General features: G+C 46.4%; 1 protein-coding gene and 1 non-coding gene across 15 annotated transcripts in view; one reads left to right on the top strand and one right to left on the bottom strand.

The window, feature by feature from the left end:
* INPP4A (inositol polyphosphate-4-phosphatase type I A) overlaps window positions 1-26193 on the bottom strand; it is a 163230-nt gene that overhangs the window by 104898 nt on the left and 32139 nt on the right. The window lies entirely within an intron of this gene.
* Window positions 3595-3698, top strand: LOC112869793 (U6 spliceosomal RNA). The gene has a single exon (XR_003224439.1). It is a non-coding gene; the product is annotated as a U6 spliceosomal RNA (small nuclear RNA).

Genomic DNA, 26193 nt, shown 5'->3' with positions numbered 1-26193 from the left:
GTAACAAAGGAGTAAGACATTCAGGTAAGACAAAATGAAATGCATGCCCTAGGCTGTGAGAGAGGTAAGTCAGACACAGAGAGGTGATCCAGACACAGTGTGGACAGATCTGACTTTAAAAGACACAAGCACACTCAAGGACAAATTAATTCAGGGATCAGGGAGGCCCAGCATTCTAAGGGACAGAGAGAACAGACTGGAGAGCCAGGACTGGGTCAATTCCAGGGAGCCACTGATACTAGACCACAGCACTGGGCTTCAGCTACTAGGCTGAAGAACTCACTAGAATTCTAATTGTTCAAATAAACTGGAAAAGTCTCAGTACTTTCTTGAACTCTCCTGGGCTTCTGAAAACAAACCTCTTGCTTACTTTGTACAAACCAGGGCAGGCCTGGTAAGGCTGGGCCAAGATGGCACCTGCACAGAACAGATGGACAACATCTACAACCAACACTTGAAAAACAACTCTCCTGTCCTGGCAGGTCTCCAAGGGGTTCCAAAGGTCACTCTGTCGTCACAACAATTCAACCTAAAGCCAGGACACACTCACTAGCTCGAAGGAAGCACTATTCAGTTCTGAAAATAAAATAAAACCCAACAACATCAACAACCACAAAAGGAGCTAACACCACTTGATAACTGAAGAGGCCAAGCAATTCAGGTCTGTAAGCAAACACCTGACACCAGGGCCATGTTTCTCGCCTTTCAGCGGGCTGCCCCAGAAGACCTCACTCTAAGCTCTGTAGTCGAGAGACTGCTCAACAACGTTGCCAGCAACATCTTCCCTTCTTCTGTGGCCTTGTTCCAGAAAGATTTCTAAGTTGGTTGCGCTTCTGTTTAGAAAGAGAATGCTAACCAGTTGGGCACCTATGTAATAATAAGGAAAACGTCATATGGTACTTCTGCCATTATTTTTCTCCAAAATTTGCAGCTAAGTTCTGAAATGTAGAGAACACACTGAGAACAAAGGCCCCCATAAGATATCTCCCTGTCATATATCACATGTAAAATTACCATCACCAAGAGCAGTGACAATGAAAACTAATTAAAATCTCTACTTGTGCTTTCACATTTTTTTTTTAAACATTCTTGGCAGTTAAGTAATAGATCAGGAAAAATTTGCTTTCAACCTTTACTTCTAGAACTGCTCCTATCTCCCACTAGAAGAAATCTGTAGAAAAACTATAAACTGGAAGCTAGCATGTAGCAGATACATCTTCCAAGCCACTTCAAACCCCCTTGCCAGGCGGCTTCAGGCTCTGTCTCCTTCACTGGAGGCCAGAGTGCTGACAAGAGAGCCAGGGTGGGAGGCCTCCACCAGATGGAATCTTCTCATCTGGAGAATTAAGCCAGCCCCAGAGAGGTACCACCTAACACTTCCAGGACTATTATCCAGCCCCATCACTAGGGTTCAGTGAGGACTAGGCTCTTAAAGGGGCCAGATGCAGGTGTGAACATATATATATATATATATATATATATATTTTTTTTTTTTTTTTCTTTTTTTTTTTTTTCAGAATACTGTGCAGGAAGGAAGCAGGCACTGATATATGAAGACAACTAACGTCTTGGGTCAGTTCAGAGACACCCTGCACTGGGCCAGAGCTCTCCCAGCACTGCTCAGCTAACAGTGTCAGATGCATCAGTATACTTATTGGCTACAAATAAGGGGCAGAGAAATGTCACTGAAACACAACTGATGAAGACTCAGAGCCCTTTGGCGCCTGGGTGGCCCATGACTTCGGCTCAGGTCATGATCTTATGGTTCGTGGGTTCAAGCCCCACGTCGGGCTCTGTGCTGACAGCTCAGAACCTGGAGCCTGTTTCAGATTCTGTGTCTCCCTCTCTCTCTGCTCCTCCTCCATTCACAATCTGTCTCTCTCTCTCAAAAATAAATAAACATTAAAAAATTAAAAAAAAAAAAAAAAAGAATCAGAGCCTTTGGGCTCTTGGTCTCTTTTGGGTTTTAATTCAGCTATCAGGTCTTAGGATCACAGACTCTGGCACCCCACAGCTGGATGTGGCCTTTCCTCCCCATCCCTTACCCCCAGTCTACTATCCTACAGTGATAGAGTGTTCAAAATGGTCTGAATTGTGTTTATTCTGCTCTGTCATTTGCTCCTCCCAACAAAGCCTGCCTCAGCCACAGGGAGTCATTATTCCCCATCTCTGTGGACAAACAGCAAGGCTGGGGCAGACAACAGGACTCTGCTTTCCACTCTGGTCATCTCGCAAAGTTAGCACAGATATTGCAGTACTTCCCAAATGGCAGGCACACTGAGGTCATGACTTCTATTGTGACCTTGTACTGGTGTCCAAAGATTTTTCCTTAAGTAAATTGTTTAACTTAATTTCCTGCATGTAATGTTTGAACTAAATATTTAAGTGTGTGCGTGTGTGTGCGTGTATGTATATATGTACACACACACACACGCACACACACACACCAAATTTATTCAGATATAAAGCTTGCATCCATCCCTCCAGGGGCAGACATGGCCCCTTCAGGCCACTGGGCCTCAAGCAGAGTGAATGAATGGAACACAGCATCCCATCTCCAACACTACCACCAACCAGCTTTTTCACTGTGGGAAGGCTGGACTCTAAGCCCATGTCCTCTGTCATTAAGCTGGGGAGACAGTCCCACCTTAGAGGTTTGTTGCAAATCTTGATTAAGAAAGTGTGTGTGTGAAGGCTTTGTAGACCACAAGGTACTAAGTAAAATTTAAGTGACACAAAGACTGGCTAAGGGTCAAATGAGACACAAAGGCAAAAATGCTTTGAAGAGGCAGCAGTCAGGGGGCACCTGGGTGGCTCAGTTGGTTAAGTGTCCGACTTCAGCTCAGGTCATGATTTCATGGTTCGTAAGTTCAAGCCCCACGTTGGGCTCTGTGCTGACAGCTCAGAGCCTGGATCCCGCTTCGGATTCTGTATCTTCCTCTCTCTCTGTTCCTCCCCTACTCTCACTCTGTCTCGCTCTTTCAAAAATAACTCAAGAATTAAAAAAATAAATTAAAAAATTTTAAAAAGAAAGAAAAAAAAGGCAGCAGTCAGGATTTTAATCTTTAAATGACACATTCCATCTGGAGAATGATACAGCCTGAGGTGGTGAGCAGTAGTGAGGCATCCCCTAAGGAACTAGATCTGGGCCTGCCAAAGGCATCTCTTGTGACACCACTGGGCCCACTGTAGACACAGTGATGTTCTGCTAGGTGCCAGACCCAAGCTACATTCAAGCCAAAGACTGAGGCGGGCAGGCTGTCACCCTCACCCTGCACCTGATCCCTGAAACTCGCCAACCTGGCCGAGAAACTTCCTGCTTCTGTAGGATGGAGAATCTTCCCCTACTGTCCTTGGAAGATCACAAGGGCACAATTAAAAGATTGTGTGGAGACAGGGGGGGTATATGAGAATTGTCTCTACTTTCTGTTCTACTTTGCTACGAATCTAAAACTGCTCTAAAAAACAAAGCCTATTAAAAAAAAAAAAAAAAAAAAGACTTCCTGACACTAATTTGGACAGGGTTAGCTGCCCTGTCCTAGATGGTCTAAGAAAAACAGGGAAAAATAAGTCATAAGAATGCCTACCAACAGTGCTCTCTTTGGCACTGCATGTACTAAAATTGGAACAACACAAAAAGATTAGCACGGCCCCTGTACAAGGATGCCACGCAACGTCATGAAGCGTTTGATATTTTTTAAAAAAGAATGCCTACAAACATACCAGTAGTTAAGCCTTTTAAGGCATAAGTTCTAGAGTTCTGTAGGCATCAGACTTCTTGGAGCAACATTCTGAAAAGCCTGGAAATTTCAAGTAAAGTCAAATAAATATAGCACTCTGTAGATCTTAAACAAGGCTAGATGAGAGGATTAAACCATGTACCCGGGAAAGGTTTGCACAGAGAAACTGCAAAGCAGTTCTAAAAATACCAACATGATTATCCACCATCACTGTTTTAGGGGGAAAAACAGGGAAGGGATCACAATCCAATCGAAACCTGGCATTTCTGGGAGAACAGCCGTATCACTGCACACACAACCAGACCCTCAGTCCCCTTCTGGCAGGGTGATAACCACCACTCAAATGGCTTTTGTCACCCAGCTGTCATTAAATAGATCCGAAAGAAGACAAAGAGAAAACAATCTCCAAAACTGCCTTCTTGTTTGTAGTGATCTTGCATGCCTACACGTTTGTAATTTTGAGTGGGACTGCTTTCCCGGCTCCTCAGTGGGGCAGAATGCGGCAGTCATGCCGGTGGGTATCAAGAAAGAACAATTAAATAGGTTTATTAGTCTGATCCAGCTGCCGTAACAAAACACCACAGCCTGGGTGACTTAAACAACAGACATCTGTCTTCTCACAGTTCTGGAGACCAGAAGTCCAAAATTACGGGGCTAGCAGGTAGGTTCCTCCTGAGGCCTCTCTCCACGGTATGCAGATGGTCACCCTCTTGCCATGTCCCCACATGGCCTTTAATCTGTATGCCCCTCTCTGGTGTCTCTTCCTTGTCTAAGGACACCAGGTGCATTGGATTAGGGCCCTGCCCTTATGACCTCATTTAACCTTAATTGCCCCTTTAGAGAGACTCTGTCCAAATACAGTCACATTGGGGGGTCAGGACTTCAACATGAATGCAGGGAGGAACAGTTTAGTCCGTAACAACATGCCTTACAGATTGTACCTGTCGTCCTCTAATCTACTGCAACCAGCATGTGGGGTGGTGGATGCCGCCAGTAAGAGGTCAAGGATGAGAGGTGGCAAAGCAACTTTCTGCTTGCACAGGTGCACTGCTCTCACACTGAGGCAGAGAACCCAAATCCCCTCTCTCCCCTCCCCGCATCTGACCCGCTGCGATGGGGCTGGGGGTGCCTGTGGTCAAGCACACACCAGTCACTACCTCCCCGAATGCTCAGGGTGACCTTTTAACATTTGAGATCCAGTGTCAGAGACGGAAAAGGGACCAGTTCAAGGCTACAACTCAGACAGTACCAGAGCCAGGACATACCAATCCTGACTAAACTCTAGGCCCCAAGCTTCTCCCTCACTCCATCTTTACAACCTCCAGGTCAGGACTGGACATGTTCTGAATGCAACATTTAAAATCCACCTTTGAGAAAAAGACCCAGAATGAACCAGAGCCAGATGAGGGCTCTATCCAGAGAAGGCCGACAATGTTTCTCTTCACGCAGAATTAAAGAAAGCCAAACTCGAATGTTTAGTTTATGCCTGGATAACAAAAACCATCTGAAGGTGGTAAGAACATAGATGTCTGTCTTTTTTGTTGTTTCCTCATTTACTTCTCTCCTTTGCATTAAGCGATAATATTTTCTAGTGTAACCTTTAATTACTCTACCCACACTATTCCAGTGAGACACAGAAACATTCCTCCTATATAGCTCTATTCTCTTTGTTCAATTATTTCTACACGTATCATATCTATATATGCTAGAAATCCAAAAATATAGTGTTACTATTTCTTTACATAGCTTCGTGTTTTTAAAGAAGCTGAGAGAAGGAAAGCAAGTATACGTTTACAGAGTCTGTTCTATTAACCTTATTATTTCTGGTTCTCTTCATTCTGTCCTATGGATTCAAGTTACCTAATGCAGTATAACTTCCCTCCTCTAATAAGGCTTTGCTTCCATTACCTCCTTTATGCTGTTACTGCCAAATACATTACTTTTCTAAATGTTACAGGCCCAAGAACATAAATGTATGCATATCATTTAATAAAATTGCTTTTTAAATCAGTTCAAAGAAGAAAGGGGGAGAAATACATATTCACCCTGCCTTTAAAATTTTTTTTAATGTTTATTTTTATTTTTTGAGAGAGAGAGAGTCAGAGAAAGAGGGGGACACAGAACCCAAAGCAGGCTCCAGGCTCTGAGCTGTCAGCACAGAGCCCGACATGGGGCTCGAACCCACAAACCATGAGATCATGACCCAAGCTGAAGTCGGACACTTAACCGACTGAGCCACCCAGGTGCCCCTACACTGCCTTTTATAATTGTATGATAACCTACGCTGTTGGCATTCTTGGTTTCCTCATATGGATTTGAATAATCGTCTGATCATTTGCTTTCAGCAACAACTTTCTTTAAACATCCTATAAGGCAGGTCTGCTGATGATAAATTGTTTTTGCTTTAATTTTAGAATCTCTTTCTTTCACTTTTATTACTGAGAGAGAGTTTTGCTGGATATAAGATCCTTGGTTAGTGGATTTTTTTCTTTTCAGGACTTTGACTAAGCCATCCCACTGCCTTCTCCATCCCACATCCACTGTTTCTATGAGAGGTCAGCAGCTAATATTACTGGGATTCGTTGGTACAATTTGAGTCATTTCTCTCTTGCTGCTTTCAAGACTTTCTCTTTCAACGTTCTTTACTATGATGTGCGTAGATGTGGACTTCTTTGTATTTATATTATTGGAGTTTATTGTGTTTCTTAAATGTGTGGATTGTCTTTCAACAAATTTGGGAAGTTTTCAGCCATTCTTTCTTTTCTTTTCCTTTTTTTTTTTTTTTTTTTTGTTCCTTTCTCCTCACCTTCTGGTACTTGTATTAGATGGATGTTGGTGTGTTTAGTGATATCCTAAATTTCTCTGAGGCTCTGTTTGTTTTCTTCATTTTTTCTCTCTGTCATTTGAAATGTATAACCTCTATCACTCTATCTTTAAGCTTACTAATTCTATCTTCTGCTAGTTAACATCCAGTGCTGTGGCCTTCTAGTGAATTCTTCACACCAGCTATTACTGTTCAACTCCAGAATTTCCATTTAGTTTGGGTTTTTTTGGTGGTGGTGGTGGTGCTGTTTTAGGTAGGCTCCACACCCAACATGGGGCTTGAATTCATGACCCTGAGATCAAGAGTAGGATGTTCTACTGCTTGAGCCAGCCAAGCACCCTAACCATTTGGTTCACTTTTATACTTTCTATCTCTTTATTGATTTATTCCCTAATTGGTCAGACGTTGTCATCATATCAGGTCTTTACCCGTTAAGCATGTTCCTCTAGTTCTCTGAATACTTTTATCATGGCTGCTTTGAAGTCTTGGTCTGTTAAACCCAGTATCTCAGCCCTCTCCCACACAGTTTCGGTCACTTTTTAAAAATCCCATCTCAAATTTCTGTTTCTTTGCATATCTTACCTTTTTTTTTTTTTTTTTTTTGAAACCTGGACCTTTTAAATATATTGTAGCAGTTCTGAATGGTGATCCTCTCCTCCCTGGGGGCTTGTTTTTGTTTATTCTTTCAGTGAGTTGGCTGGACTAATTTAGTGAAGTCCATCCCTGCCCCCCCACTCCACCAGAGGGCTCAGCTTCCAATGGTATTCCCCAGGGGGTCCAGTCTCCCTGGGATGACATGGTTTTTTCAGGACTCTCCTCTTCCCTGGCCTCTTTTAGGCTGCCTGCCTGCCTCTGATGTTATCATACCCAGCTGTTTTTGACAACGATCTGGGGCATCAATTGTTACACAGCCTGATCCAATTAAATGAAGCCTTTGTGAAGGGGTAATTTTTTATGTCCGGGTATGAGGTCTGTTCTGACCCCAGGAGGGTTCTTCCTAGTTGTCTCTTTCCCTGGTTGTCTCTAGCCTAAAGTTTCAACTCTTGCTCTCAGGGAGCTACCAGCCTCCTTAGTTACTTACCACCAAAATCTCTTTGTTTTTTAGAGTATCATTAGGTCTGAACTTCCCCATGCTCTGGCGTAAATAAATTCAGCACCTTTGGGGAGAGCCCCAGAGCTTTCTCTTCTTATGGACTACCTCGTCCCCTCCTTGGCAAAATTTCTGAGCCACTGCCCTAGAGCTGGGGTCAAGGATAGTGGCCCACTTCTTTCAGAGTGGCACCCTCATTTTATGAACAGAGTGCTGGGTGAGGGCAGTAGCTCTTGATCTTCTAGGCTTGACTCTTCTGGAATTGAGCCTCTGCCCTACAAGTAAACTGGGGTGACAGAGGGCAATTAGGGCCTCAGGATTCTCAGTTTGGTGAAGAGCCTCCACCCTACAAGCAGAGGCTGGCTATATTTGCCTGGAATTTAGCCTCTGCAACATGTAGCTAGAGGGGAATGAGAAATGCTGGCAGCTGCCCCTCTCAGGGAGATGCTGAAGCCCTTGATGGAAACCCAAAGGAGAGGGAGCCACACCTTCTTGGCCACATCCAGCCAAAGGTATGGCTTCTGTCATGCTGACCTGGGCAGGAAAAAGTAGGCCACAGCTCAAGTGCCACAAACTTTTGCTGTTATTACTGTGATTTAGATTTTCCTGAATAAATGTTTCTTCATTTGCTGTATGCCTTTACGGCAACTTCCAGATATTTTAATTGATTTCCTAAAAACAATTTTCATCAATGATTGTTGTTTTGCTGAGGAGCAGGTCTGCAGAACCCCTAATACTATATCATTCTAGAAGTGAATCCTGATAGAATGTATACTTAATTTCTAACAAAGAACAAAACACTACGTGCAACTTCCTTTTAGTCTAATATTCCATGTCAGGGAAGCTGGCATCAACCAGCAGAACAGGAATTCTACACACTAAGAGGAAACTTCCCTCAGGAGGAACTAAGCCATACCTTTAAAAATACATTATTTTTTTAGGGGCGCCTGGGTGGCTCAGTCGGTTAAGCGTCCGACTTCGGCTCAGGTCATGATCTCGCGGTCCGTGGGTTCAAGCCCCGCGTCAGGCTCTGTGCTGACAGCTCAGAGCCTGGAGCCTATTTCAGATTCTGTGTCTCCCTCTTTCTCTGACCCTTCCCTGTTCATGCTCTCTCTCTGTCTCAAAAATAAATAAATGTTAAAAAAAAAATTTTTTTTAATAAAAATAAAAATACATTATTTTTGAAGGGGCACCTGGGTAGCTCAGTCAGTTAAGCATCCGACTCTTGATTTTGGTTCAGGTCATGATCTCACAGGTTTGTGAGATCGAGCCCCACATGGGGCTCTGAGCTGACAGAGCAGAGCCTGCTTGGGATTCTCTCTCTCACTCTCTCTCTCTGCCCCTCCCTAACTTGTGCATGTGCATGCTCGCTCTCTCTCTTTCTCTCAAAATAAATAAACATTTAAAAAAATAATAACAAAATAAAAATACACTATTTTTGTTAATAACAATAGTCATTTATATGACTTGCTGACTAGCAAGTCATTTATAAAATGTGAGGAAACACTACCATGCATGGTTGGTGTGTGATCACAAATCAGATCATCAGGAAGCAGATGAACCACATATATCCCTCACAATAAATACCCCTCAAGTAAACCTCCTCTACACATATGAGGCTCATTTCATTCTGGGCCACTCAGCTGAGAAGGCCAAAAGGGTTCCAATCAACATCTGAAAGAAATGTGGTACTCCTCCCTCCCAAAAAACAACTGGTTTGGGATAACCAGGCAGGGGAGAAAGGAAAGTTGCTAGCACATTCTTGGAAATCACCAACTGTTGTCCATTCCCCAAGAGCAGCAGATGGCATTCCGAAAATGAAACTGAGGAGAGGGCTGGGAATGTGACAACACCAGACAACCATCTCCACCTGATGGGCAGGGGGTGGGAGGCAGGATAGCTCCAGTGCTGGCTCTGCCATGCAGGAGCTGAGAACTGGACTGCACCCTGGAACCCTTCCAGCCTCAGATTCCTCATCTATAAAATGGAGCTCCTCAATCACCCACAAAGCCCAAAGTCAGTACTTAGCAAACTGCCATTACTCTGGACAGAGTTCCTCAATAGGCTCTTTTTCCCCTCCAGGTCCCTCCAGACAGCAAACTGATGCCAGAAGGTTGTGCTTCCTATACAGGCTGGATGGGCACCCTTTCCAGAGTCAGCCAGTGCCTGGACCTCCCCCAGGACCTGATTGTGCTCACATTCATGAAGGTATCAACGGAGTCATCCCTAAAGGGCCCCCTGATATCACAGGAATCCAGATACCTGCCCTCACACCCTTCTGAGATTTCCTCCCGGCCAGCTGAGGCAGGAAAGATTCTAGGTGTGAGATGGGAATCAGTGATAAAGGACATAATGTACTGGCTCCCAGAGACAGCATATCAGCAGGGTCTACCCCTTCAGACAATAAGAGAGATGTTGGAAATCTCTAGCAGCTGCTTCTGGCCAGTGAGATTATCAGTTGGGTGGCAACTTCAAAAAAGCAAACCACACTAGAAAAAAATGTTATAAAATATACTGTACTCTTCCCACAACACAGATCCAGTCCTGTCCCCTACCTGCATGCCCTGACAGTCCCCTCTGTGGGGCCTCCTTTCCCATCTGCAGTATGGGGATGAAGAGAAACACAACTCAAGTGTGTGACTGTATACAAAGGTGCAGGCTTATCTCTGTATTAAATGCACTAGGCTTGCTGCTCTTTTTCTGTTGTTCCATCTACCCATTAGGATGGCTTCCCTCTCTTCACTCTCCCTGTCCTTTTAATGTTCTTGTCAACTGAAGTATACTGCTTTTCCCTGGTCCCCCTCCTGAGGGCTTGGAAACCAAACCATCCAGATGACAGCATGTGTGAATGTTTTAAAGAGACTACCCACCACATGAGGGCCATAGGGGCTCACGGGCACTTGGTTTACCTTCTGCTCCCCAGCCCCCGCCCTGCACTGGCTCCATGGTATCTGCTCATGAAACAATCTTGCCTTACATGTTACTGGGCTACTGGGTCAGGGAGCAGCACGCTATCAGGAAGGCAGTTGCTGAAAACAAAGACTTTAATCCAAACTTTAAAAAAAAAAAAAATCTACCATCTGACTATGTGACTACTCATACTGTGAAAATCTTCTAGAAATGCACAAAGCTCACCTCCCACTCCTTTTTGGAAATACAATTTGTTTTTGATTAACTGGGTCTCAACTGAAATTAGATACAGATGGAACTTAGTGTTCCTACTATTGTCTGTCTGACACAGTTTGGGTTTTGATTTTTTTTCTCCACCACCATAAAGAAATGAAGCTTCATTTTATTCCCCGCCCCCACTACAATTTTCTTTCATTACGAAGTTAGCGTTTAAATGCTTCTTTGGAAAGTGTTTTATTTTGTTCTAAGCAGAAAGAGTCCACATATTGTAAAATAATAATTTTAGAAAACAAACAAACCCTTCAAGATCTATTGTGAAACCCAAAGGAGCGAATATTTCACCTCAAAGTGTTATCTGGCCAGATTTGTGGCAGGTGTCCACCCTTCACCTAGCTGTCACCACTGACAGGGCCTCTAGATTCCCACCTCATTGACTGGGAGGCTAGTACAGCCTGTGTGTCACAGGCTAGTATAGTCCTAGTTCCAAACAGAATGCGAGGAAGGAAAGGCTCCCCACAAGGACAATAAAGGCTCAGGACCAAACCAAACCACAAATACCTCTGGAAGTACCTCATATCTAACCAATGAGAATCAAACTCCCTTCCCGAAGCCCCAAGCTCTTCCTCTATGTTTACCATAATACCACAGGCGTGGGGACTTGGGGTACCTCTGTGAGGCCCAACTGAGAAGACCATCATAGGATGGACACAGTCCCTCCCATACAGTGTCTTCATCTTCACATGGGGATCCATACTCCAGAGCCAGGTACTGTCTCTTTTTAGAGATTCCCGTGTGACGAGCAATATGGTCAGGAAAAGGAAACCAGCAGAAAACCTCAGCCCTCAAGAGGACATTCTTGACTTTTTGGGGGTGGCAGCGCTGTTCCTTTTCCCTCCTGCTCCAGTCTAGTCTCCTCCTCCTCCAAAACATGGAGTCTTCCTTCCTTCCTCCCCAAGCCCTTCCCTCTGCCACATCCAACACACCACCAAGTCCTTGTGACACACCCAGAACCGGAGCCCTGCTCACTATCCCATAGCTCCCACCTCACTTCCAGCCACCACACCTTAGGAGGTCACAAGGAGTTCTGGATGAACTCCATCGTCCTGGGCCTTTCTAGACTGTGCACATCACTCCACAGGCACATGGGTCCTACAAAGATGTTAATTCCAAACAGAGGGAGTGGAAAAGGCAGACAGGAATTTGGCAGCTGCATAGGGCGAGGGTGTAAAACCCTACACAAAATTCCATGTCAGCCAAGGACAAAAATTCAAACCAAACAGTTAAAGATGTCCCTACCATCTCCCTCTGGAAACAAGTTACGTGCCCAGTTATGGCAGGGAGGTGCGTTCCTGTGCATCCTCTCAGCTTCAGGGAGGGGAGCCCCTTCCCCTTTCTTTCTCTGCCAAGAAGAAAACTTTAGAGCCAAATTTCCCCCAGAGCGAGACTGTCAAAGGAGTCAGGCACCTCGGGGTTGCAGCACAGTGTTCCAAAATCTCCAAGATAAAAGATGCTGAACCACTTGGTACGGATGGTGCCAACAGATGGAGTGTAAATGACAGCTCTCATTTGGTGCTTCAGTGAACCAGTGCCCATCAGAGTCATTCAGCATGATAGGGCCCTTTGCCAGCACCGAGGACAACCACAAAGACAGGGAAAGGTTGCAGGCCTGGCCTAGTCCTCAGTGTGTGCCTCCATTCTCCTACACCATACCAATTTTATCCACTAAGCCATCCAAAAGATGATGCCTACATCCCTCTCCCTTGAGGCCCAATATAGCATTTCCAAGTCAACTAGCCACCAGCTGTGGACTCACAACACCCACTGAAGTGTGAGGCCACATTCTCTTCAGAATTGGCTTCTCCTGGATTCTTTCCCTTTGGGGCCCCACCATGCTCAGAAGCTCAGACAGATCTGACACAGCTTTCCAATCATCAACCGAACTGGTCACTCAGTTCTGCCCCCTCTTCCTTTGAGGTTTATCTGCTCTCATCACCCTCTTCTCTAATACCACTGGCATCCCACACAGGACTGAGGCAATAGGCCCAGAACTGGCTTCCCAGTGAGGCTGAGAACCAAAACTACATCATGTACACACTCATGCACATGCATATGCATGCACTCACTTAAAGGCAAGGGCCTGGAGTCTTTAGGTCAAGATGTGAGGCTTCTATCTTATAGCTCTCACATCAAGATCCCACAGCACTCCTCACCACACCCAGAGGCAGGAGCTGGCTCCAAGCCCAGCCCCTAGACCTCTTCCTGAACCCCAGCCTCAAGTAGCCCTCCCTTTAAGGAGCTCTGGCTCTGCTTCCTGTTTACCCAGCTCATTGTGTTGGAACTTCTTTTCCATTGGGTTCTTTTCTTAGGTTAGACTTTATTGCTTTTGACCAAGAGTCACTATAAGACTCAGGGAGCAGGAATCATTCATTCAGGACATAGCATCTCCACCATGAACTGGCAAGAAAGTATGTGACTTCAGAGTGAGAGCCTATGAATCATGATAGCACCACTAAAGTGACAATTTCAAAAACAGAATTCAGAATGAGGGGCACATCAATTTATAACTTTAAGATGGTACATATAGAGCCCAAGGAGGCAGAGCTGGTCAATGGAGAAGATTTTCAGTTATCCCTTACTAGTATTGCTACTTACATGTTTTGCTTTGGTCATTGTCGTTCAATTGAGTACACAGGAACTGAAATTATAACACTTTTAGACACTCAGTGCCCATATCCTAGTTTCTAATACCATTCTCCAATAAAAGGAATGAGGGTTCTTTGTAGAAATGGCTGATTCTAGGGCTCGGGCAGGAAAGTAACAAGATGAGCGTGGAGTATCTTGCAGTGTCGAAAAGTCGTGTTAAAACAACAACAAAAAACAAAAACCCAGTAAAAAGCCCCATAATAATGGAGTATGTCAAAGGGTCCCGGGAGCCAACTGAAAGAGCTTCCAGTGGCCAAAGCTGGAACAATGTGAGCAATGAAATAATTAAGCTAATACTGACTTATAACCCAAAGTCTAAAATAAATATCCATGAATCCATACTAATATAAATGAACGAGTGAATAAATAAAATTCTTCCCATACTGAAGAATTCCAAATAACTTATGTCCTAACCCTTCAAAGAGGTAAAGCCACTCACCCCTTACCTGTGGGCTGCACATGGCAACTGTCTTCCAGAAAGAATGTTACACAAGAGGTGGGGAGTATACCTTTACAAGGAAGAAACCTGATAAACCTTACCTGAGCCCAGTGCTCAAGGTCAGCGTCCACAGTGATAAGTCATGTTGACAAGTGTGTGCCCTGCTGTGATGTAACCAGAAGGGTACATCATCCTTGTGGCCTTCCTCTCCAAATCCCACATCCCCAATATTACATGAGGAAAACATCAGACAAACCCATGACAAGGGTGGGTTATAAATATCTGGACAGTACTCCTCAAAACTGTCAAGGTCATCATAAGGGAAGTCAAAACTTCTCACAACCAAGAGGACTCTGAGGAATTAAGATGAGTAAGTGTAATGTGGTGTCTTGGATAAGGATCTGGGGACAGAAAAAGGACATTAGGTAAAACTAAGTAAATCTAAATAAAGCATGGAGTTTAGTTAATAATAATGTATCAATATCAGTTCATTAGTTGTGACTAATGTACCACGATAATGTAAGATGTTAACAATATGGGAAATGGGTGGGGGCAGGAGATATAGAGGAACTCTGTACTATCTTCCCAACTTTTCTATAAACCTAAGACAATTCTAAAATTTAGAAGTTTATTTAAGAAAATAATCTTAGCTCTGAATCAACTAGCCTTCCCTCCACCCCCACCTTTTCTTAAAGCAGGAATGGTAACCTATACTTATCTCCCCACAGCACTTAACTACCTCTGGCCTCCTTAGGAGCCAATCACGGCACGTTTGTGGGCTTGCTGAGTGTTCACTTCCAGTCTCGCCCATGCCTACTTCCTGCTGTTGGCTGAGGTCACTAATACAATGGCTCCAGGTCAAGGCGGGGCAGACTCCTCACATGACAGTTCCCACCGGGCTAAGGCCCTCAGAAGTAGAGCAATCAGACATTTGAGAAGCAGCTGCCTTCCCCTTCATGCAACCCAGCCTTCTAAGAATTGGCTTCTATTCCTAGACTCCTCTGATGTAACTCATCTGCAGGAATCCAGCACATGATCTAAAAGCTCTGTGGTCTGGGCCTAATTCACCCACCCCAAGCTGTAGGGCCTCTGGGCAACTCTGGGGAGCCCCTGCCTGGCCTGAGCCAGGTCTCCCTTCTTCTGGCTCCCCTGCAAATCCACCAGTTTCCACCTTTTTAGGCCACTGAGATGCATCACTGCTTGGGTACATAGGCTGATGAGAAATGGAAGGGGTTCCTCTTCCTCGAGGAACTAAGAGCAAGGAAAGGAGCAGGACAGGAAAAAAGCAAGAGAAAGAGAGAAGATGAGAGAACAAGGCAGCGCTGTGCTGGATTAGGAGCAAGATTTTTCAAACTTCCCAGACTTGCAGCACCCCAGGAGAGTTCAAAGCACCTCTGCTGTTTCACAAAGCGTCACTGTCATCACTGTCACCAGGATACGTCGGATTCTTGGACCATCTTGTAAGAGCGCCCATAACGTATGTGCATTTCCATAAAACTTGGCCTAATTCATTACTGAGACTTCGGGAAACAAAATAAAATCAGTCAATGTTATTACGGTTCCCCAGGAAGATACCCGGAAACAGACCAGAAAAAGCTAGAAATTGAGCCTTCTGTTATAGGGAGGAATCAGGAAACACAAACCCGCTGCCAGGGACCCTGGAAAACCACAGTCCACTCCATGGGGCTGTGGCAAATTTCCCATTGAAGGTGGTGATTCAAAACTTCTACAAAGTCCTGTTTCTAATTTAACTTTCTCATCAGGAGGCACCCCTCCCTTCATTTTAGTGAAACTTAAATAATTTTTAAGAAGAAGAGAACATATAATTTGGGTGGGTTAGCAAATGGCACATTTTAGTACTTTAGACAAGGTGTTTCCAACAGATTACTATATTCTCAGTTACAGACTTACCTCAAGATAAGAATATTCTACAATGACAACAGAACTCTGGGTTAACCCATTCAAAGTATGATGAATGAAGAAAGCTCTCAAAAGTCTCACTTAAAAATCAAAATACTCTCAAATTAATAAGATGCTTAAACTCTGAAATCAACAAAATAAAGGAACCCACAGCTGAACTGCCATCACTAGAAGAATGGCAGCAGTGGTCCCTAAGTGACAGCTGGCCCTACAGGTGGGGGACAACCAGACAGACGCCAGCTGCCCAGTACCCACGTCATGCCGGGACCCACCCTGGGGGTTTTCGAGGAATCCGACCCTGTAGTCAGCCAAGGAAAGCAAGCACAGGAACGCTAAAAGGAAAAACCACCACAGTTCTCTTACTGCAAGTTTGGAAAGTAAAGGAGGAAATCCCCACTCATAACCACACCTTCACTGCAGTTAGCTCTCCAGTTTTACAGATAAGACCAGTGTGTACAAAAGGTAGAGTAGCCTGCTTTTTCATTTGCGTGTTAGATTGTAAACATATCTCATGCTTGGCCAGGATGCATGTGGATCATATATTAAAGACCAAATCAACATCTTCATGCACATTCAGTTTTTAACTTAATCTAAAATTATGTCTAGGGCTCCTGGGTGGCTCTGTCAGTTAAGCGTCTGACTCTTGATTTTGGCTCAGGTCAGGACCTCACAGTTTGAGATCAAGCCCCATGTCAGGCTGCACTGACAGAGAGGAGCCTGCTTGAGATATTCTCTCTCTCTCTCTCTCTCTCTCTCTCCCCCTGCCCCTTCCCTGCTCACATTCAGGCACTCTCGTTCTCGCTCTCTCTCTCTCTCTCAAAATAAACATTAAAAAATAGTAATAAAATAAAATATGTCTTACAAAGAAGATATCGTGTGGCTATTTCTTCAGCTCTAAGGCAGCCACCAGCCAGGCAGCAAGGCTATAAAGACCCTGCATAGTGGTGGTGGTGGAGGTAGGGATAGTCTTTGCTGGTGCGAAAGCCAGACCTCTTGGTAGAATGCAGTTACATCCCTTCGGGTCGGCCTGTGCACAAAGCATCCATGCAAAGCAGACTCATAGCAGAACTGGAGTGTGCTCCGCCACCATGTGTATGTGTTGGAGGGGTGGGGGTAGATTTGCTGCAAGAGTGAGCATGAGAAGACTGGAGCCCCTGCTCTCTGGCAGGATCTCAGGCAAAGCCATTCACTACAGCACTGCCAGTAACATATTTTATACCATAAATCACAAGATTTAATAGCAGCCTAAATGCCTGTTAGGGACACAGTAAATTATGGTTCAGTCATATGGTAAAATATGGTGAAAAACCGTGTAGAATTTGAAATGGAAATCACTGAGTTTATAACAACTGACAGGTGAAAAAGTAAAATTCTAAGCTCTACCAGAATAAATACACAGAAGTACACATACATACACACACAAAGTGGAAGATATTAAGAAGAAAATATATTAAAATGTTAACACTGGTAATAGTTGTGCCATGATTTTATTGTCTATCTACTGGACCATGTTTTTCTAAACCCTTTACAATAAGCATGCAAAATTTTATTAACTGTACCCACATTAGGTGGTTTAGTATCTCCACACTATTTTGAGCCTTCTTGTAGTACCCTATCCTTCCCACGCTGCTCCTGGGGATAATTCTTCCTCCTGCCTCCCAGACTCTGCTGGAAGAGCTCTGCTGAAAGAGGGGACCTCAAATGCCTAACCCCTCCCCCAATCTTACACAGTGCTTGGCACACATCCCCTCCATCACCCTAGTCACATGGGAAGTTCACACTTCAGACTCTCAGTTCTCAGGGCAGTGATTGGGGCTTGGCCATGCCTGTACTGCAGGGCCAATGGACATAAAGCTCCAGTGAGCCTGGCAGACAAGGAGTAAGGGGGAGCCAAGAGCAGGCTACACAGCAGAAGGGGAGGCGGGGATTCAGAGGGCTGGGATCCAGGGATGGGCACCCTGGGGGCAGTTTTAGGAATAACCACAGAGAGGGAAGCAGAAGTCCAGAAGTCTAGCTTGGTGATGCTAGACATCCCTGCAGACATAAGAAAAGTAAGGAGGTAACAGGACTTCAGAGGCAGGTGCTGAGTCCTTTCTGAAACCCAGGGTAACCTGAAGTGACAGAGGGCAGTGACTGGAGGTGGAGAGTATGGCACAGTCATGGGTCAAGGAGGAAGGGACTCCCAAGCCCACTTCTGGAAGGAGATGTAGGATGAGCAGAGAAAGAGCCCCAACTTCATTTTGAGGCCTCTGGCTCTCTAGAGAGAATCATGCATATTTCAGTTTATGTGAGGAGGCAAAGGGGGGGAGTGAGGTGGGGAGCAAGAGCTTCTTTACGCAAAAGGAAAGGCTCCCAGCAGATAGTGGGAAGGAAGACTTCACTGAATAAAAACACAGGCCATCTGTCAGACACAGACCATTTGTTCACCCAACCCTGGATGGCCGCACAGCGGAGTGTGTCCCTGTCCCACCGTGAATGGGGACAGAGCAGCTGACAGGAAGGTGGGACAGGCCTGGGAAGAGGGGGGAACAGAGAGCCTGTCTGAGATGCTATCTTTAGGGCAGGGCTCATGAGCCATGTGAGTGACAAGTGTTTAAAGCAGAGACCAAGGGGATGCTCAGTGGCAGACAGAACCTGCCCGAATGAAGGCAACTCTGCAGCAAAGGTGGACCCAAGACCAGCCTGTGCTTTGCCATGGGAATCAGGGCAGACCCATACCTGCCCCAGCATGCTCCCAGTAGAGCAGGGCAGGTAGGATGAGAAAGAGGAGGGAGCAAAGTCCATTGGGACTTGGCCCCACCCTGAACTTGACTATTCCCTTACCACTTGGGGGGCCAGGCAGCCAGAAGCTCAAATACAAGCTATTTCTGACCATAGGCATCTCAAGACTGAAACTGAGAATTAATAAGCAGTGCTTGCTTTCCATCCCCCAGGAACCAAAATCTGTGAACACTGAGTCACAAAATACAAAGGTTTAAGTGGGTAAAAACAATAAAATGTGAATTGAGGACAGTGGTAACCTCAGGGAGAGAGTCGGGGCCCATGTAGTTTCTGTTGTATCAGGAATTAAATTGTCAAGCTGAAGACATTTCCGTGTATTATTTTTCCTGTAGGTTTTCATATAAAGTATCACCTAAAAATGTTGTTATTAAGGTAGATCCCAAATCCCTATCTGTATTATATTTTCACCAATCCTTTTACTTTTCTTTCAAAAAAGTAACATAGGTGTCATAAAATTCTAAAGCCATGCATTTCTGTTAAATGAGAGGATATGCACCCATCATTTTAGATCACATCCCTGGATGTCAACCACATTTGCCCAATGTCAGTACTGACTTGCTGGTTGCTGGCATCCATCCCCCACGACAGGCCCACTTGGGAGACAACTCCATTCAGGCAGCAGTGACAAGTGGAGGGGCCACCGCACAGCTGCACCCACCCTGCCCCTTTCTACCTTCCAGGAGAGCCAGTTACACCTGTCTAGAAGTGCCCGCCTTTCATTTTCAACCCACACCAGCCTGCCCTCCTCGTGGGGCCCTCACACCCTAGACCAGGCTTGACTGATCCTTGACCTCCACAAGGCCCACCTAGACTTACACCAGTAAGTTAAAGCATTCCTGGCCAAGAGGTTCCTAAGTGGCGATTTAACCTGCCATCCCTGGGGCGGAGGAGTGGGTTTACCCAGACCTCCAAGGTCTTCACCCCCAAAATGTGATAATGTAGGAGGTACAGGCACAAAGCAGGGGAAAAAGGGATCAGAAATCAGGGTCCCTCACATCACCTGCTGTGCCACTTTCTTTACCACTGCTTCTGTTTATCGAAACTTTTCCAGTTTTTAAAGTACAGTGTTGAGCGAATAGGCCAGGAAAAGATATCACACAACCCAACTCCAATGTGGTAGACCCGAAATAAAGGGGAAAAGAGAAGCAAAAAGTGCTGTTGCTGCAGCCTTCACTAAAGAACAGAAAGCCTGGCGTGGAGGCAGGGGTGGGGTGCACCCCGAAGACCAGCTGCCAGACGCTCACATCCAGCAAGCATCCCACTGCAGACTGCAGCTACCTTCCTCCCCTTCCTGGGGTTCTGCAAGGCACCATTTTAGCAGGAAGGACAGCCAAATGCCTAGAAAACCTCTCCAAGGGTAACCCTGCTTGCTTACACTGGGTCACTTGGAGATATAATAAAACGTCCTCATAAATCTGCTATCGAGGCTCAATGTAGTAAGATCATCTCATATGGAGAACTGTGGCGTTAAATTACATGAGGGATGGTGTCAATGAATCTTTATACTACTTCAGACAGGTAAAACACATGCCAACCTTAAGCCAAATACAGCTCCACAAAGAAGCCAGCACCCTCACCGGGCCACGAGATTACCCAGGGGCCGATGGCAACCAGAACCAGTGACTGCAAATGAATAAGGGTTCTGGTGGCCAAGAGTGGTATGTTTGAAACATGCCAAGTGACCGAGCTGGCTCTGCCACATAAAATGCTTCGAGGCTTTTGGGAAAGACATGCAGTTTCTTTCCTTCTGGAGCATTTTCAGAGGAAGATATCTTGACCCCACTCAGAGGCTCACACCATGTCCACAGATACTCCTCCAACCCCTCCTATTCACAATCCCCTGGCCTCTCTGTGGGGCGAGAACTTACACTGAGTGACACTCAGTGACACCCATGACCTCACGATAGAAGCACCAGATGCAGGAAAATTTTACAGGTGCTCTAGTTAAATTCTGTTTTTTTCAGGATCCCCACCTCCAAAGAGTTTGGAGTTGAAAGGTAACCAGCAAGTGAACTGGCAGCACGCCTGGTGCCTGGCATGTGAGCATGGGAACAGGTCACACAACTCCTCATTCTGATGGCGGAAGGTCAAAGGCATGTGGCGGCCCTGCCTGCCTGCTATCCCTCCAAAGGGGAGTGTGACTGGAGAGACAGACACACAGGCACCAGGGCCACACCTAGCAACAAGGCAGGCTGGTTGAAGATTCAGTGCCCTGGAGGGGCTGAGGCTGCAGCTGGCTACTCAGAGGGCTGGAGATGGGGCCCGTTCTGCCTGACAAGGCTGCCGGCCAGGCGCAAGGGACCAAGTGTGCAAATGCACAGTGGTTGGGTGGCCACCTTGGTCATTTAGTCTCCAACACAAAGGGAGCCTACCAAGACCTGAAACCGCATAAGAGGGAGCCCAGACCAAGGCCCGGCTCTCCAGAACTGACAGTGCTAGGGAGCAGTCAGCAATGATGTCCCTAACAGGTAAAGTTACAATAGGAGTCCTTTCTGCAGCAAAAACTATACTGAGCCAAGAGAAACTATGACAGGACACTGGATAAAATCTAGGCTAGTCACCTGAGCCTCCTGTCTCTGAGCCTCCCTTCCTTCCTCTGCATTTGGAAATAAATAATAACTACTTCATCAGGTGGCAGGGGATTCATGAACAAAGCACACCTGACATGATGCCTGGCATGTGAGCCAACCTCTCCGGACAGGGGAGTCCTCCACCTGTCCAAGGCAGTGAGGGCACAGGATCCTCCAGGGGCTCCTCCACGTATCCTTGCAAATCAGGAAGAAAGGCTTTCTGCTTCCCTGAGGCTGAGAGGAGCAAGCCCAGAGGGAAGGGTGCTGACACTGCTAGCTGAGGAAGCCCCGCAGCTCCCACTGGGAGAGACTGACCTCAGGCAAGACGGACCCCCAAAGACAGACCCCCCCCCCAACTGGACTACGTGGAGGCAATTTCTAAGGCCATAATAAGATAAAAGTATGTCTAGGAAAGGCCTTCTAGAAAGTCACATACAATAGGCCTGAGGGAGAGGGGCGGTTTTAAAACCTGGTATGGCCCAGTGAAGACCCTGAGGAAGGAGTCCAGCTTAGGGCCAGGCACAATAGGGCTCTAAAGATCATCACATGGTAACAGCTCAACCCAAGTGGCCACCCAGGAACCAAGAAGATTGGGCAGGGCTCAGTATTTTTTTTAAATGACTATCCCTTGGGGAAGAGGAGAGGGAAACAAGCTTGTTGGTGTCCTCTGTACCCCAAATTCCATTTGTGACTGTTATTTGTTTCAGAGAAGCTGGCACATGACAGATGTTTTATGTATCAAAGTAAACCAAATGGGACCTCATCCTTACACTCTGTCCGCGTGGTTTTTGCCAATCGACCACCTGCTTGTGTCACAGACAATATGGATTCCAGGGCACAAGTGGGTTCTGTGCCTCTCGACACACTTGAGAAGAACCTAACGCAGCACACCTTGTCAATTTATAAACAGCGGGGTCACAACTCTGGTCCCCATGGCTGGGACAAGCTGGCTCAGACCAATTATTCCCATGAAAAGATGCCAACAACCCAACTATCCATTCATGTCTGAGGACTCTGTGAACTAGAATTGGCATGTGATTATTACAGTGAAATAAGTGGGCTCCTAGCTTTTAAGCCACCTTGTTACCACTCATGGTGGTGGGGTAGCCGTTGGGACATCTCATGAGGCACAGGCAGGAGGAGCTCCTGCCAGAGTACAGCAGATTCTGTCTCCCCCATCAGAATGGCTGCCCACTAGAGGGGGCCCAGGAGCCCCTCCAAACACTCCTAGAATTAGAAGTGTGAGCAACTGGCACTGAAAGAAGTAGCCCAATTTGGGGAAGGTAATACAAATAAGTTAATATCTCTAGTTGGGGGTTGGAAGAGGGACAAGTGTCCAGGACAACTTGAAGTGCAGTCCACAGACCAGCAGCATCAGGGTCATGCAGGAGCTTGTAGGAAGTGCCTGACCTATTACAGCCAACTCCCTGAGGGTGGAGCCCAGGAATGTGCCTGGAACAAGGCCTCCAGATGATTATATGGCACTGAAGCTGGGGCACATATGTCTGGTTTCCTGTCTTAGAAACAGGCTTGAAGCTTGAAACAACTGTTTCAATTAAGTCCTCATGCTCTATGAAAAATCAGACTTCCCTCTTTTCAATAAACTGAAAGAGCACAAGACAAAGACAAGGGTGTGGGCTATATCCATGTGCAGTGATGGAAGAATGGAATGCAGAGGAAGCCAGGACAGAATGGGACTGGTAGCTGCACCCTCCTCAGCCGTCCCACTCCAGCTTCCCACCATCCCCCTACTGGGGCACCCTCTCCACAGCCACAAAGTTGGCCAAGAAAAAGATCAAAAGAGAGATCACCGCTGTTTGGTGCAAGGTGTGTGTGTGTGTGTGTGTGTGTGTGTGTGTGTGTGTGTGTGTGTGTGTGTGTGTGTAACTCAACACCTCCCCACAATTAACTCAGAATCTGGGCTAAGCGCTGCCCTGTCCCCACTCTGACTGGTACTTCAGCACGGCTGGGTGGAAAGCCACTCAGCAACTAGGCTATAAGGAAGGCTCTTTGCTGCCTATGCTCTGGAATCCCTCAGGTCTTGGGCAAATGACCTGGTCCTCAGATCAACAGATAAGAAACAGAATGTTGCAAAAGCTCCCCCCAGACACAGAGGCATCCTGGCTCCAGACAGAGCAGGAGGCCTCCCCTCACACCTTGAAAAGAGAGGCCTTGGGGCGCCTGGGTGGCGCAGTCGGTTAAGCCTCCGACTTCAGCCAGGTCATGATCTCGCGGTCCGTGAGTTCGAGCCCCGCATCAGGCTCTGGGCTGATGGCTCGGAGCCTGGAGCCTGTTTCCGATTCTGTGTCTCCCTCTCTCTCTGCCCCTCCCCCGTTCATGCTCTGTCTCTCTCTGTCCCAAAAATAAATAAAAAACGTTGAAAAAAAAAAATTTTTAAAAAAGAAAAGAGAGGCCTTCACCAAGCCCAGTCTGTTTGGCCAGCCCGAGGCTATCCTCTTGGGTGGGAGGGAGGATACTATGACTTAAACACAGTGTGCTTGAGACAGGAAAAGGAAATACCCACAAATTAAAAAGTACACCCTATTTTAGCTCTAAACACACATCCCTCTCACAGAAAGCAATGTCCAAAATAGCACATCCTATTTTAGGGAGATCAAAGGCAGCTCCTAAATGGGCCACAAAACAGACCCAGAGTTTGGAAAGTCAGGGCTATGTAATAACACAAGGTTAGAGGCTGTAGATGGTGTTTAACAATCTCCCACTCCAGCCCACTTAAGGCCCAGGAGACTGAGACACTAAGTCCTCCTGACTCAGATTCTATCCTCCACGGCTCTCCTCCCATGTGGGGGCTCAGGCAGTGGCAGTCAGGGAAGCCCCCAGCCTGTCCTCCCTCACCCACCATAGTGTCTGGGGCAGGAGCAGCAGACCCTGATAAATGGACACAGGCAGGAAGAGGTGGGAGCAGGGTGTGGCAGAGGGAGAAAGCCCCTGCTCATCAGCCAAACTTTTGGCCAAAGAGGGTGAGTCACTCACGGAGGGACTGTGACTAGCATGATCTTATTCTCTCACAAAGGGAAGGAAGTTCCCATAACACCAACATTGTGTCCTGGGGACAAGGGGCAGGGAAAGGTGACAACCAGCCAAAATGGCTCAAGATCTGCTGGAATCAAGGCTCTGGTTAATCCTTTCTTGTTAGGCTGTGGTCTGCGAACATGGTATTATACCTCATACAGAGAGAAGCTGCAAAGCAAAGATGCCCCTAGAACTGGGGAACAGAGCCTGGAGCAGTCACTTGCTGAGACCATGGTTTCCCCAATTCAGGCAGGGTGGCCAGAATGTGCCACCACACCTGCTCAGCACCACTCAAGGCCACAAGTGTGCTGCTGCGGGTACCTCAGGGAGTCAGGACGGCAGGTGGACTGACGCAGCATGCCTCCTGTTCCTGGAAGGGGGCCTACCCCACAGTCACGAGCATAGCCCAGAACCAGACCATCTGTGTTCATTTCCCAGCCCTGCCACCTCCCAGGCCACACATAACCAGGGCTGAATAGCTCAACCTCCTGCTCCTCAGTTTCCCCCTCTGAAACCGTCCTACGAAGCATCTACCTCGTCGGCTGTAGCATAGACGAGATGATTTCATCCCCGTAAACTGTATGTGGCACACACACAAGCGTTTGCTGCTATTCTATCACTACTACCAAGGCTATGCGACACTCCCAAGCCCCCGGGACTCTTCCATCCATTCAGAAACAAGGGTTCTGGAAGCACTCGTGCCAAGCCACTGGATCAAGGACAGCAGAGAAAGGGCTGTAAGCACCCGGAGAACACAGAAAACTTACAACAGGAAATAAGGCCTTGATGAAAGTCGATAAATCTATTAAAAGCACCCATTAAAAACCTGGCTAGAAAAGAATAGGCCAGAGGGCCCCCTGAGAATTTCTACTCTGGCAACCAGGAACTGAGAGGCAGGCCCCACTCCCTTCTGGAGCTGGACAGGTCTCCTGGAACCCCACTCCCGACCACAGCCTCAGCAGAGTTAGGCCTCCAGCCCTTTCCTCCCTGCACACACCCAGGGCTGGGCCACAGCACTGTGATTAGTGCCTCCTGAACTCCAGGACTGGGGACTGGAAACCTGATGGGGCATGGGGGGAGGCTGCTGCTCACCCCCAAAATAAAGGGTACAACCCAGCTGGAGACAGTCTCTGCTCTGAGGAACTCCTGGGCTTGAAACCTCCTGAGGGCAGACCAACAGGGCAACCTCCACTCAATGTGGAGCCATGTTGAGACTTGACCAAGAATCCAGTCGGGGTGAGTATATACAGACCCTTAGAGCCCAGTGCAGTTAGCACAGCACTGTGTGTGTGTCCTAGCAATGCCTGACCAGAAACCTGGGGTTACCTAGCACTGAATAAGCAAAACTCAAATTCTAGGAAGTATCAAGACTCAAATTTTTAAAAGGTTTCTGCAATCTTGATTTAAAAAAACAAATCAAGCTAATATGAGTCAATATGGGGGCGCCTGGGTGGCTCAGTAGGTTAAGCATCCAACTTCAGCTCAGGTCATGATCTCACGGTTTGTGAGTTGAGCCCTGCATCAGGCTCTGTGCTGACAGCTCAGAGCCTAGAGCCTGCTTCAGATTCTGTGTCTCCCTCTCTCTCTGCCCCTCCCCCACTCGCACTCGGTCTCTCTCTCTCTCTCAAAAATAAATAAACATTAAAAAAGATTTATAATATGAATCAATATGAACCCTCATTATCCTATGTGCCCATTCTAATTAAATTCTTTTAAAAGTTTTGAGATTTAAAAAAAAATTCAGGTGGCAAGTATGACTCGTTTTATTATGGAGAAAAACGTGGGCAAAATCTCATTGCTAAGGAGGCTTGTTACCACCAAGCTATTTGGAGTTGATTTTAGTAAGATTCTACCATCAGATCTTGACTACCTGTGGGTGGATTAAACATTTGTGGATTTAGCCTTGGTAAACAATGAGAAAGTAGTGTATCTGTGGGAAAAAATTAAAACCATTACAACTGCAC

This window comes from Puma concolor, chromosome A3 (assembly GCF_028749965.1).
Source record: "Puma concolor isolate L17-30 chromosome A3, mPumCon1.1.hap2, whole genome shotgun sequence".
NCBI classification, from domain to species: Eukaryota; Metazoa; Chordata; class Mammalia; order Carnivora; family Felidae; genus Puma; species Puma concolor.
Note: the sequence above shows the minus strand (reverse complement) of the source record. Positions and strands in the feature narration are given on the sequence as shown.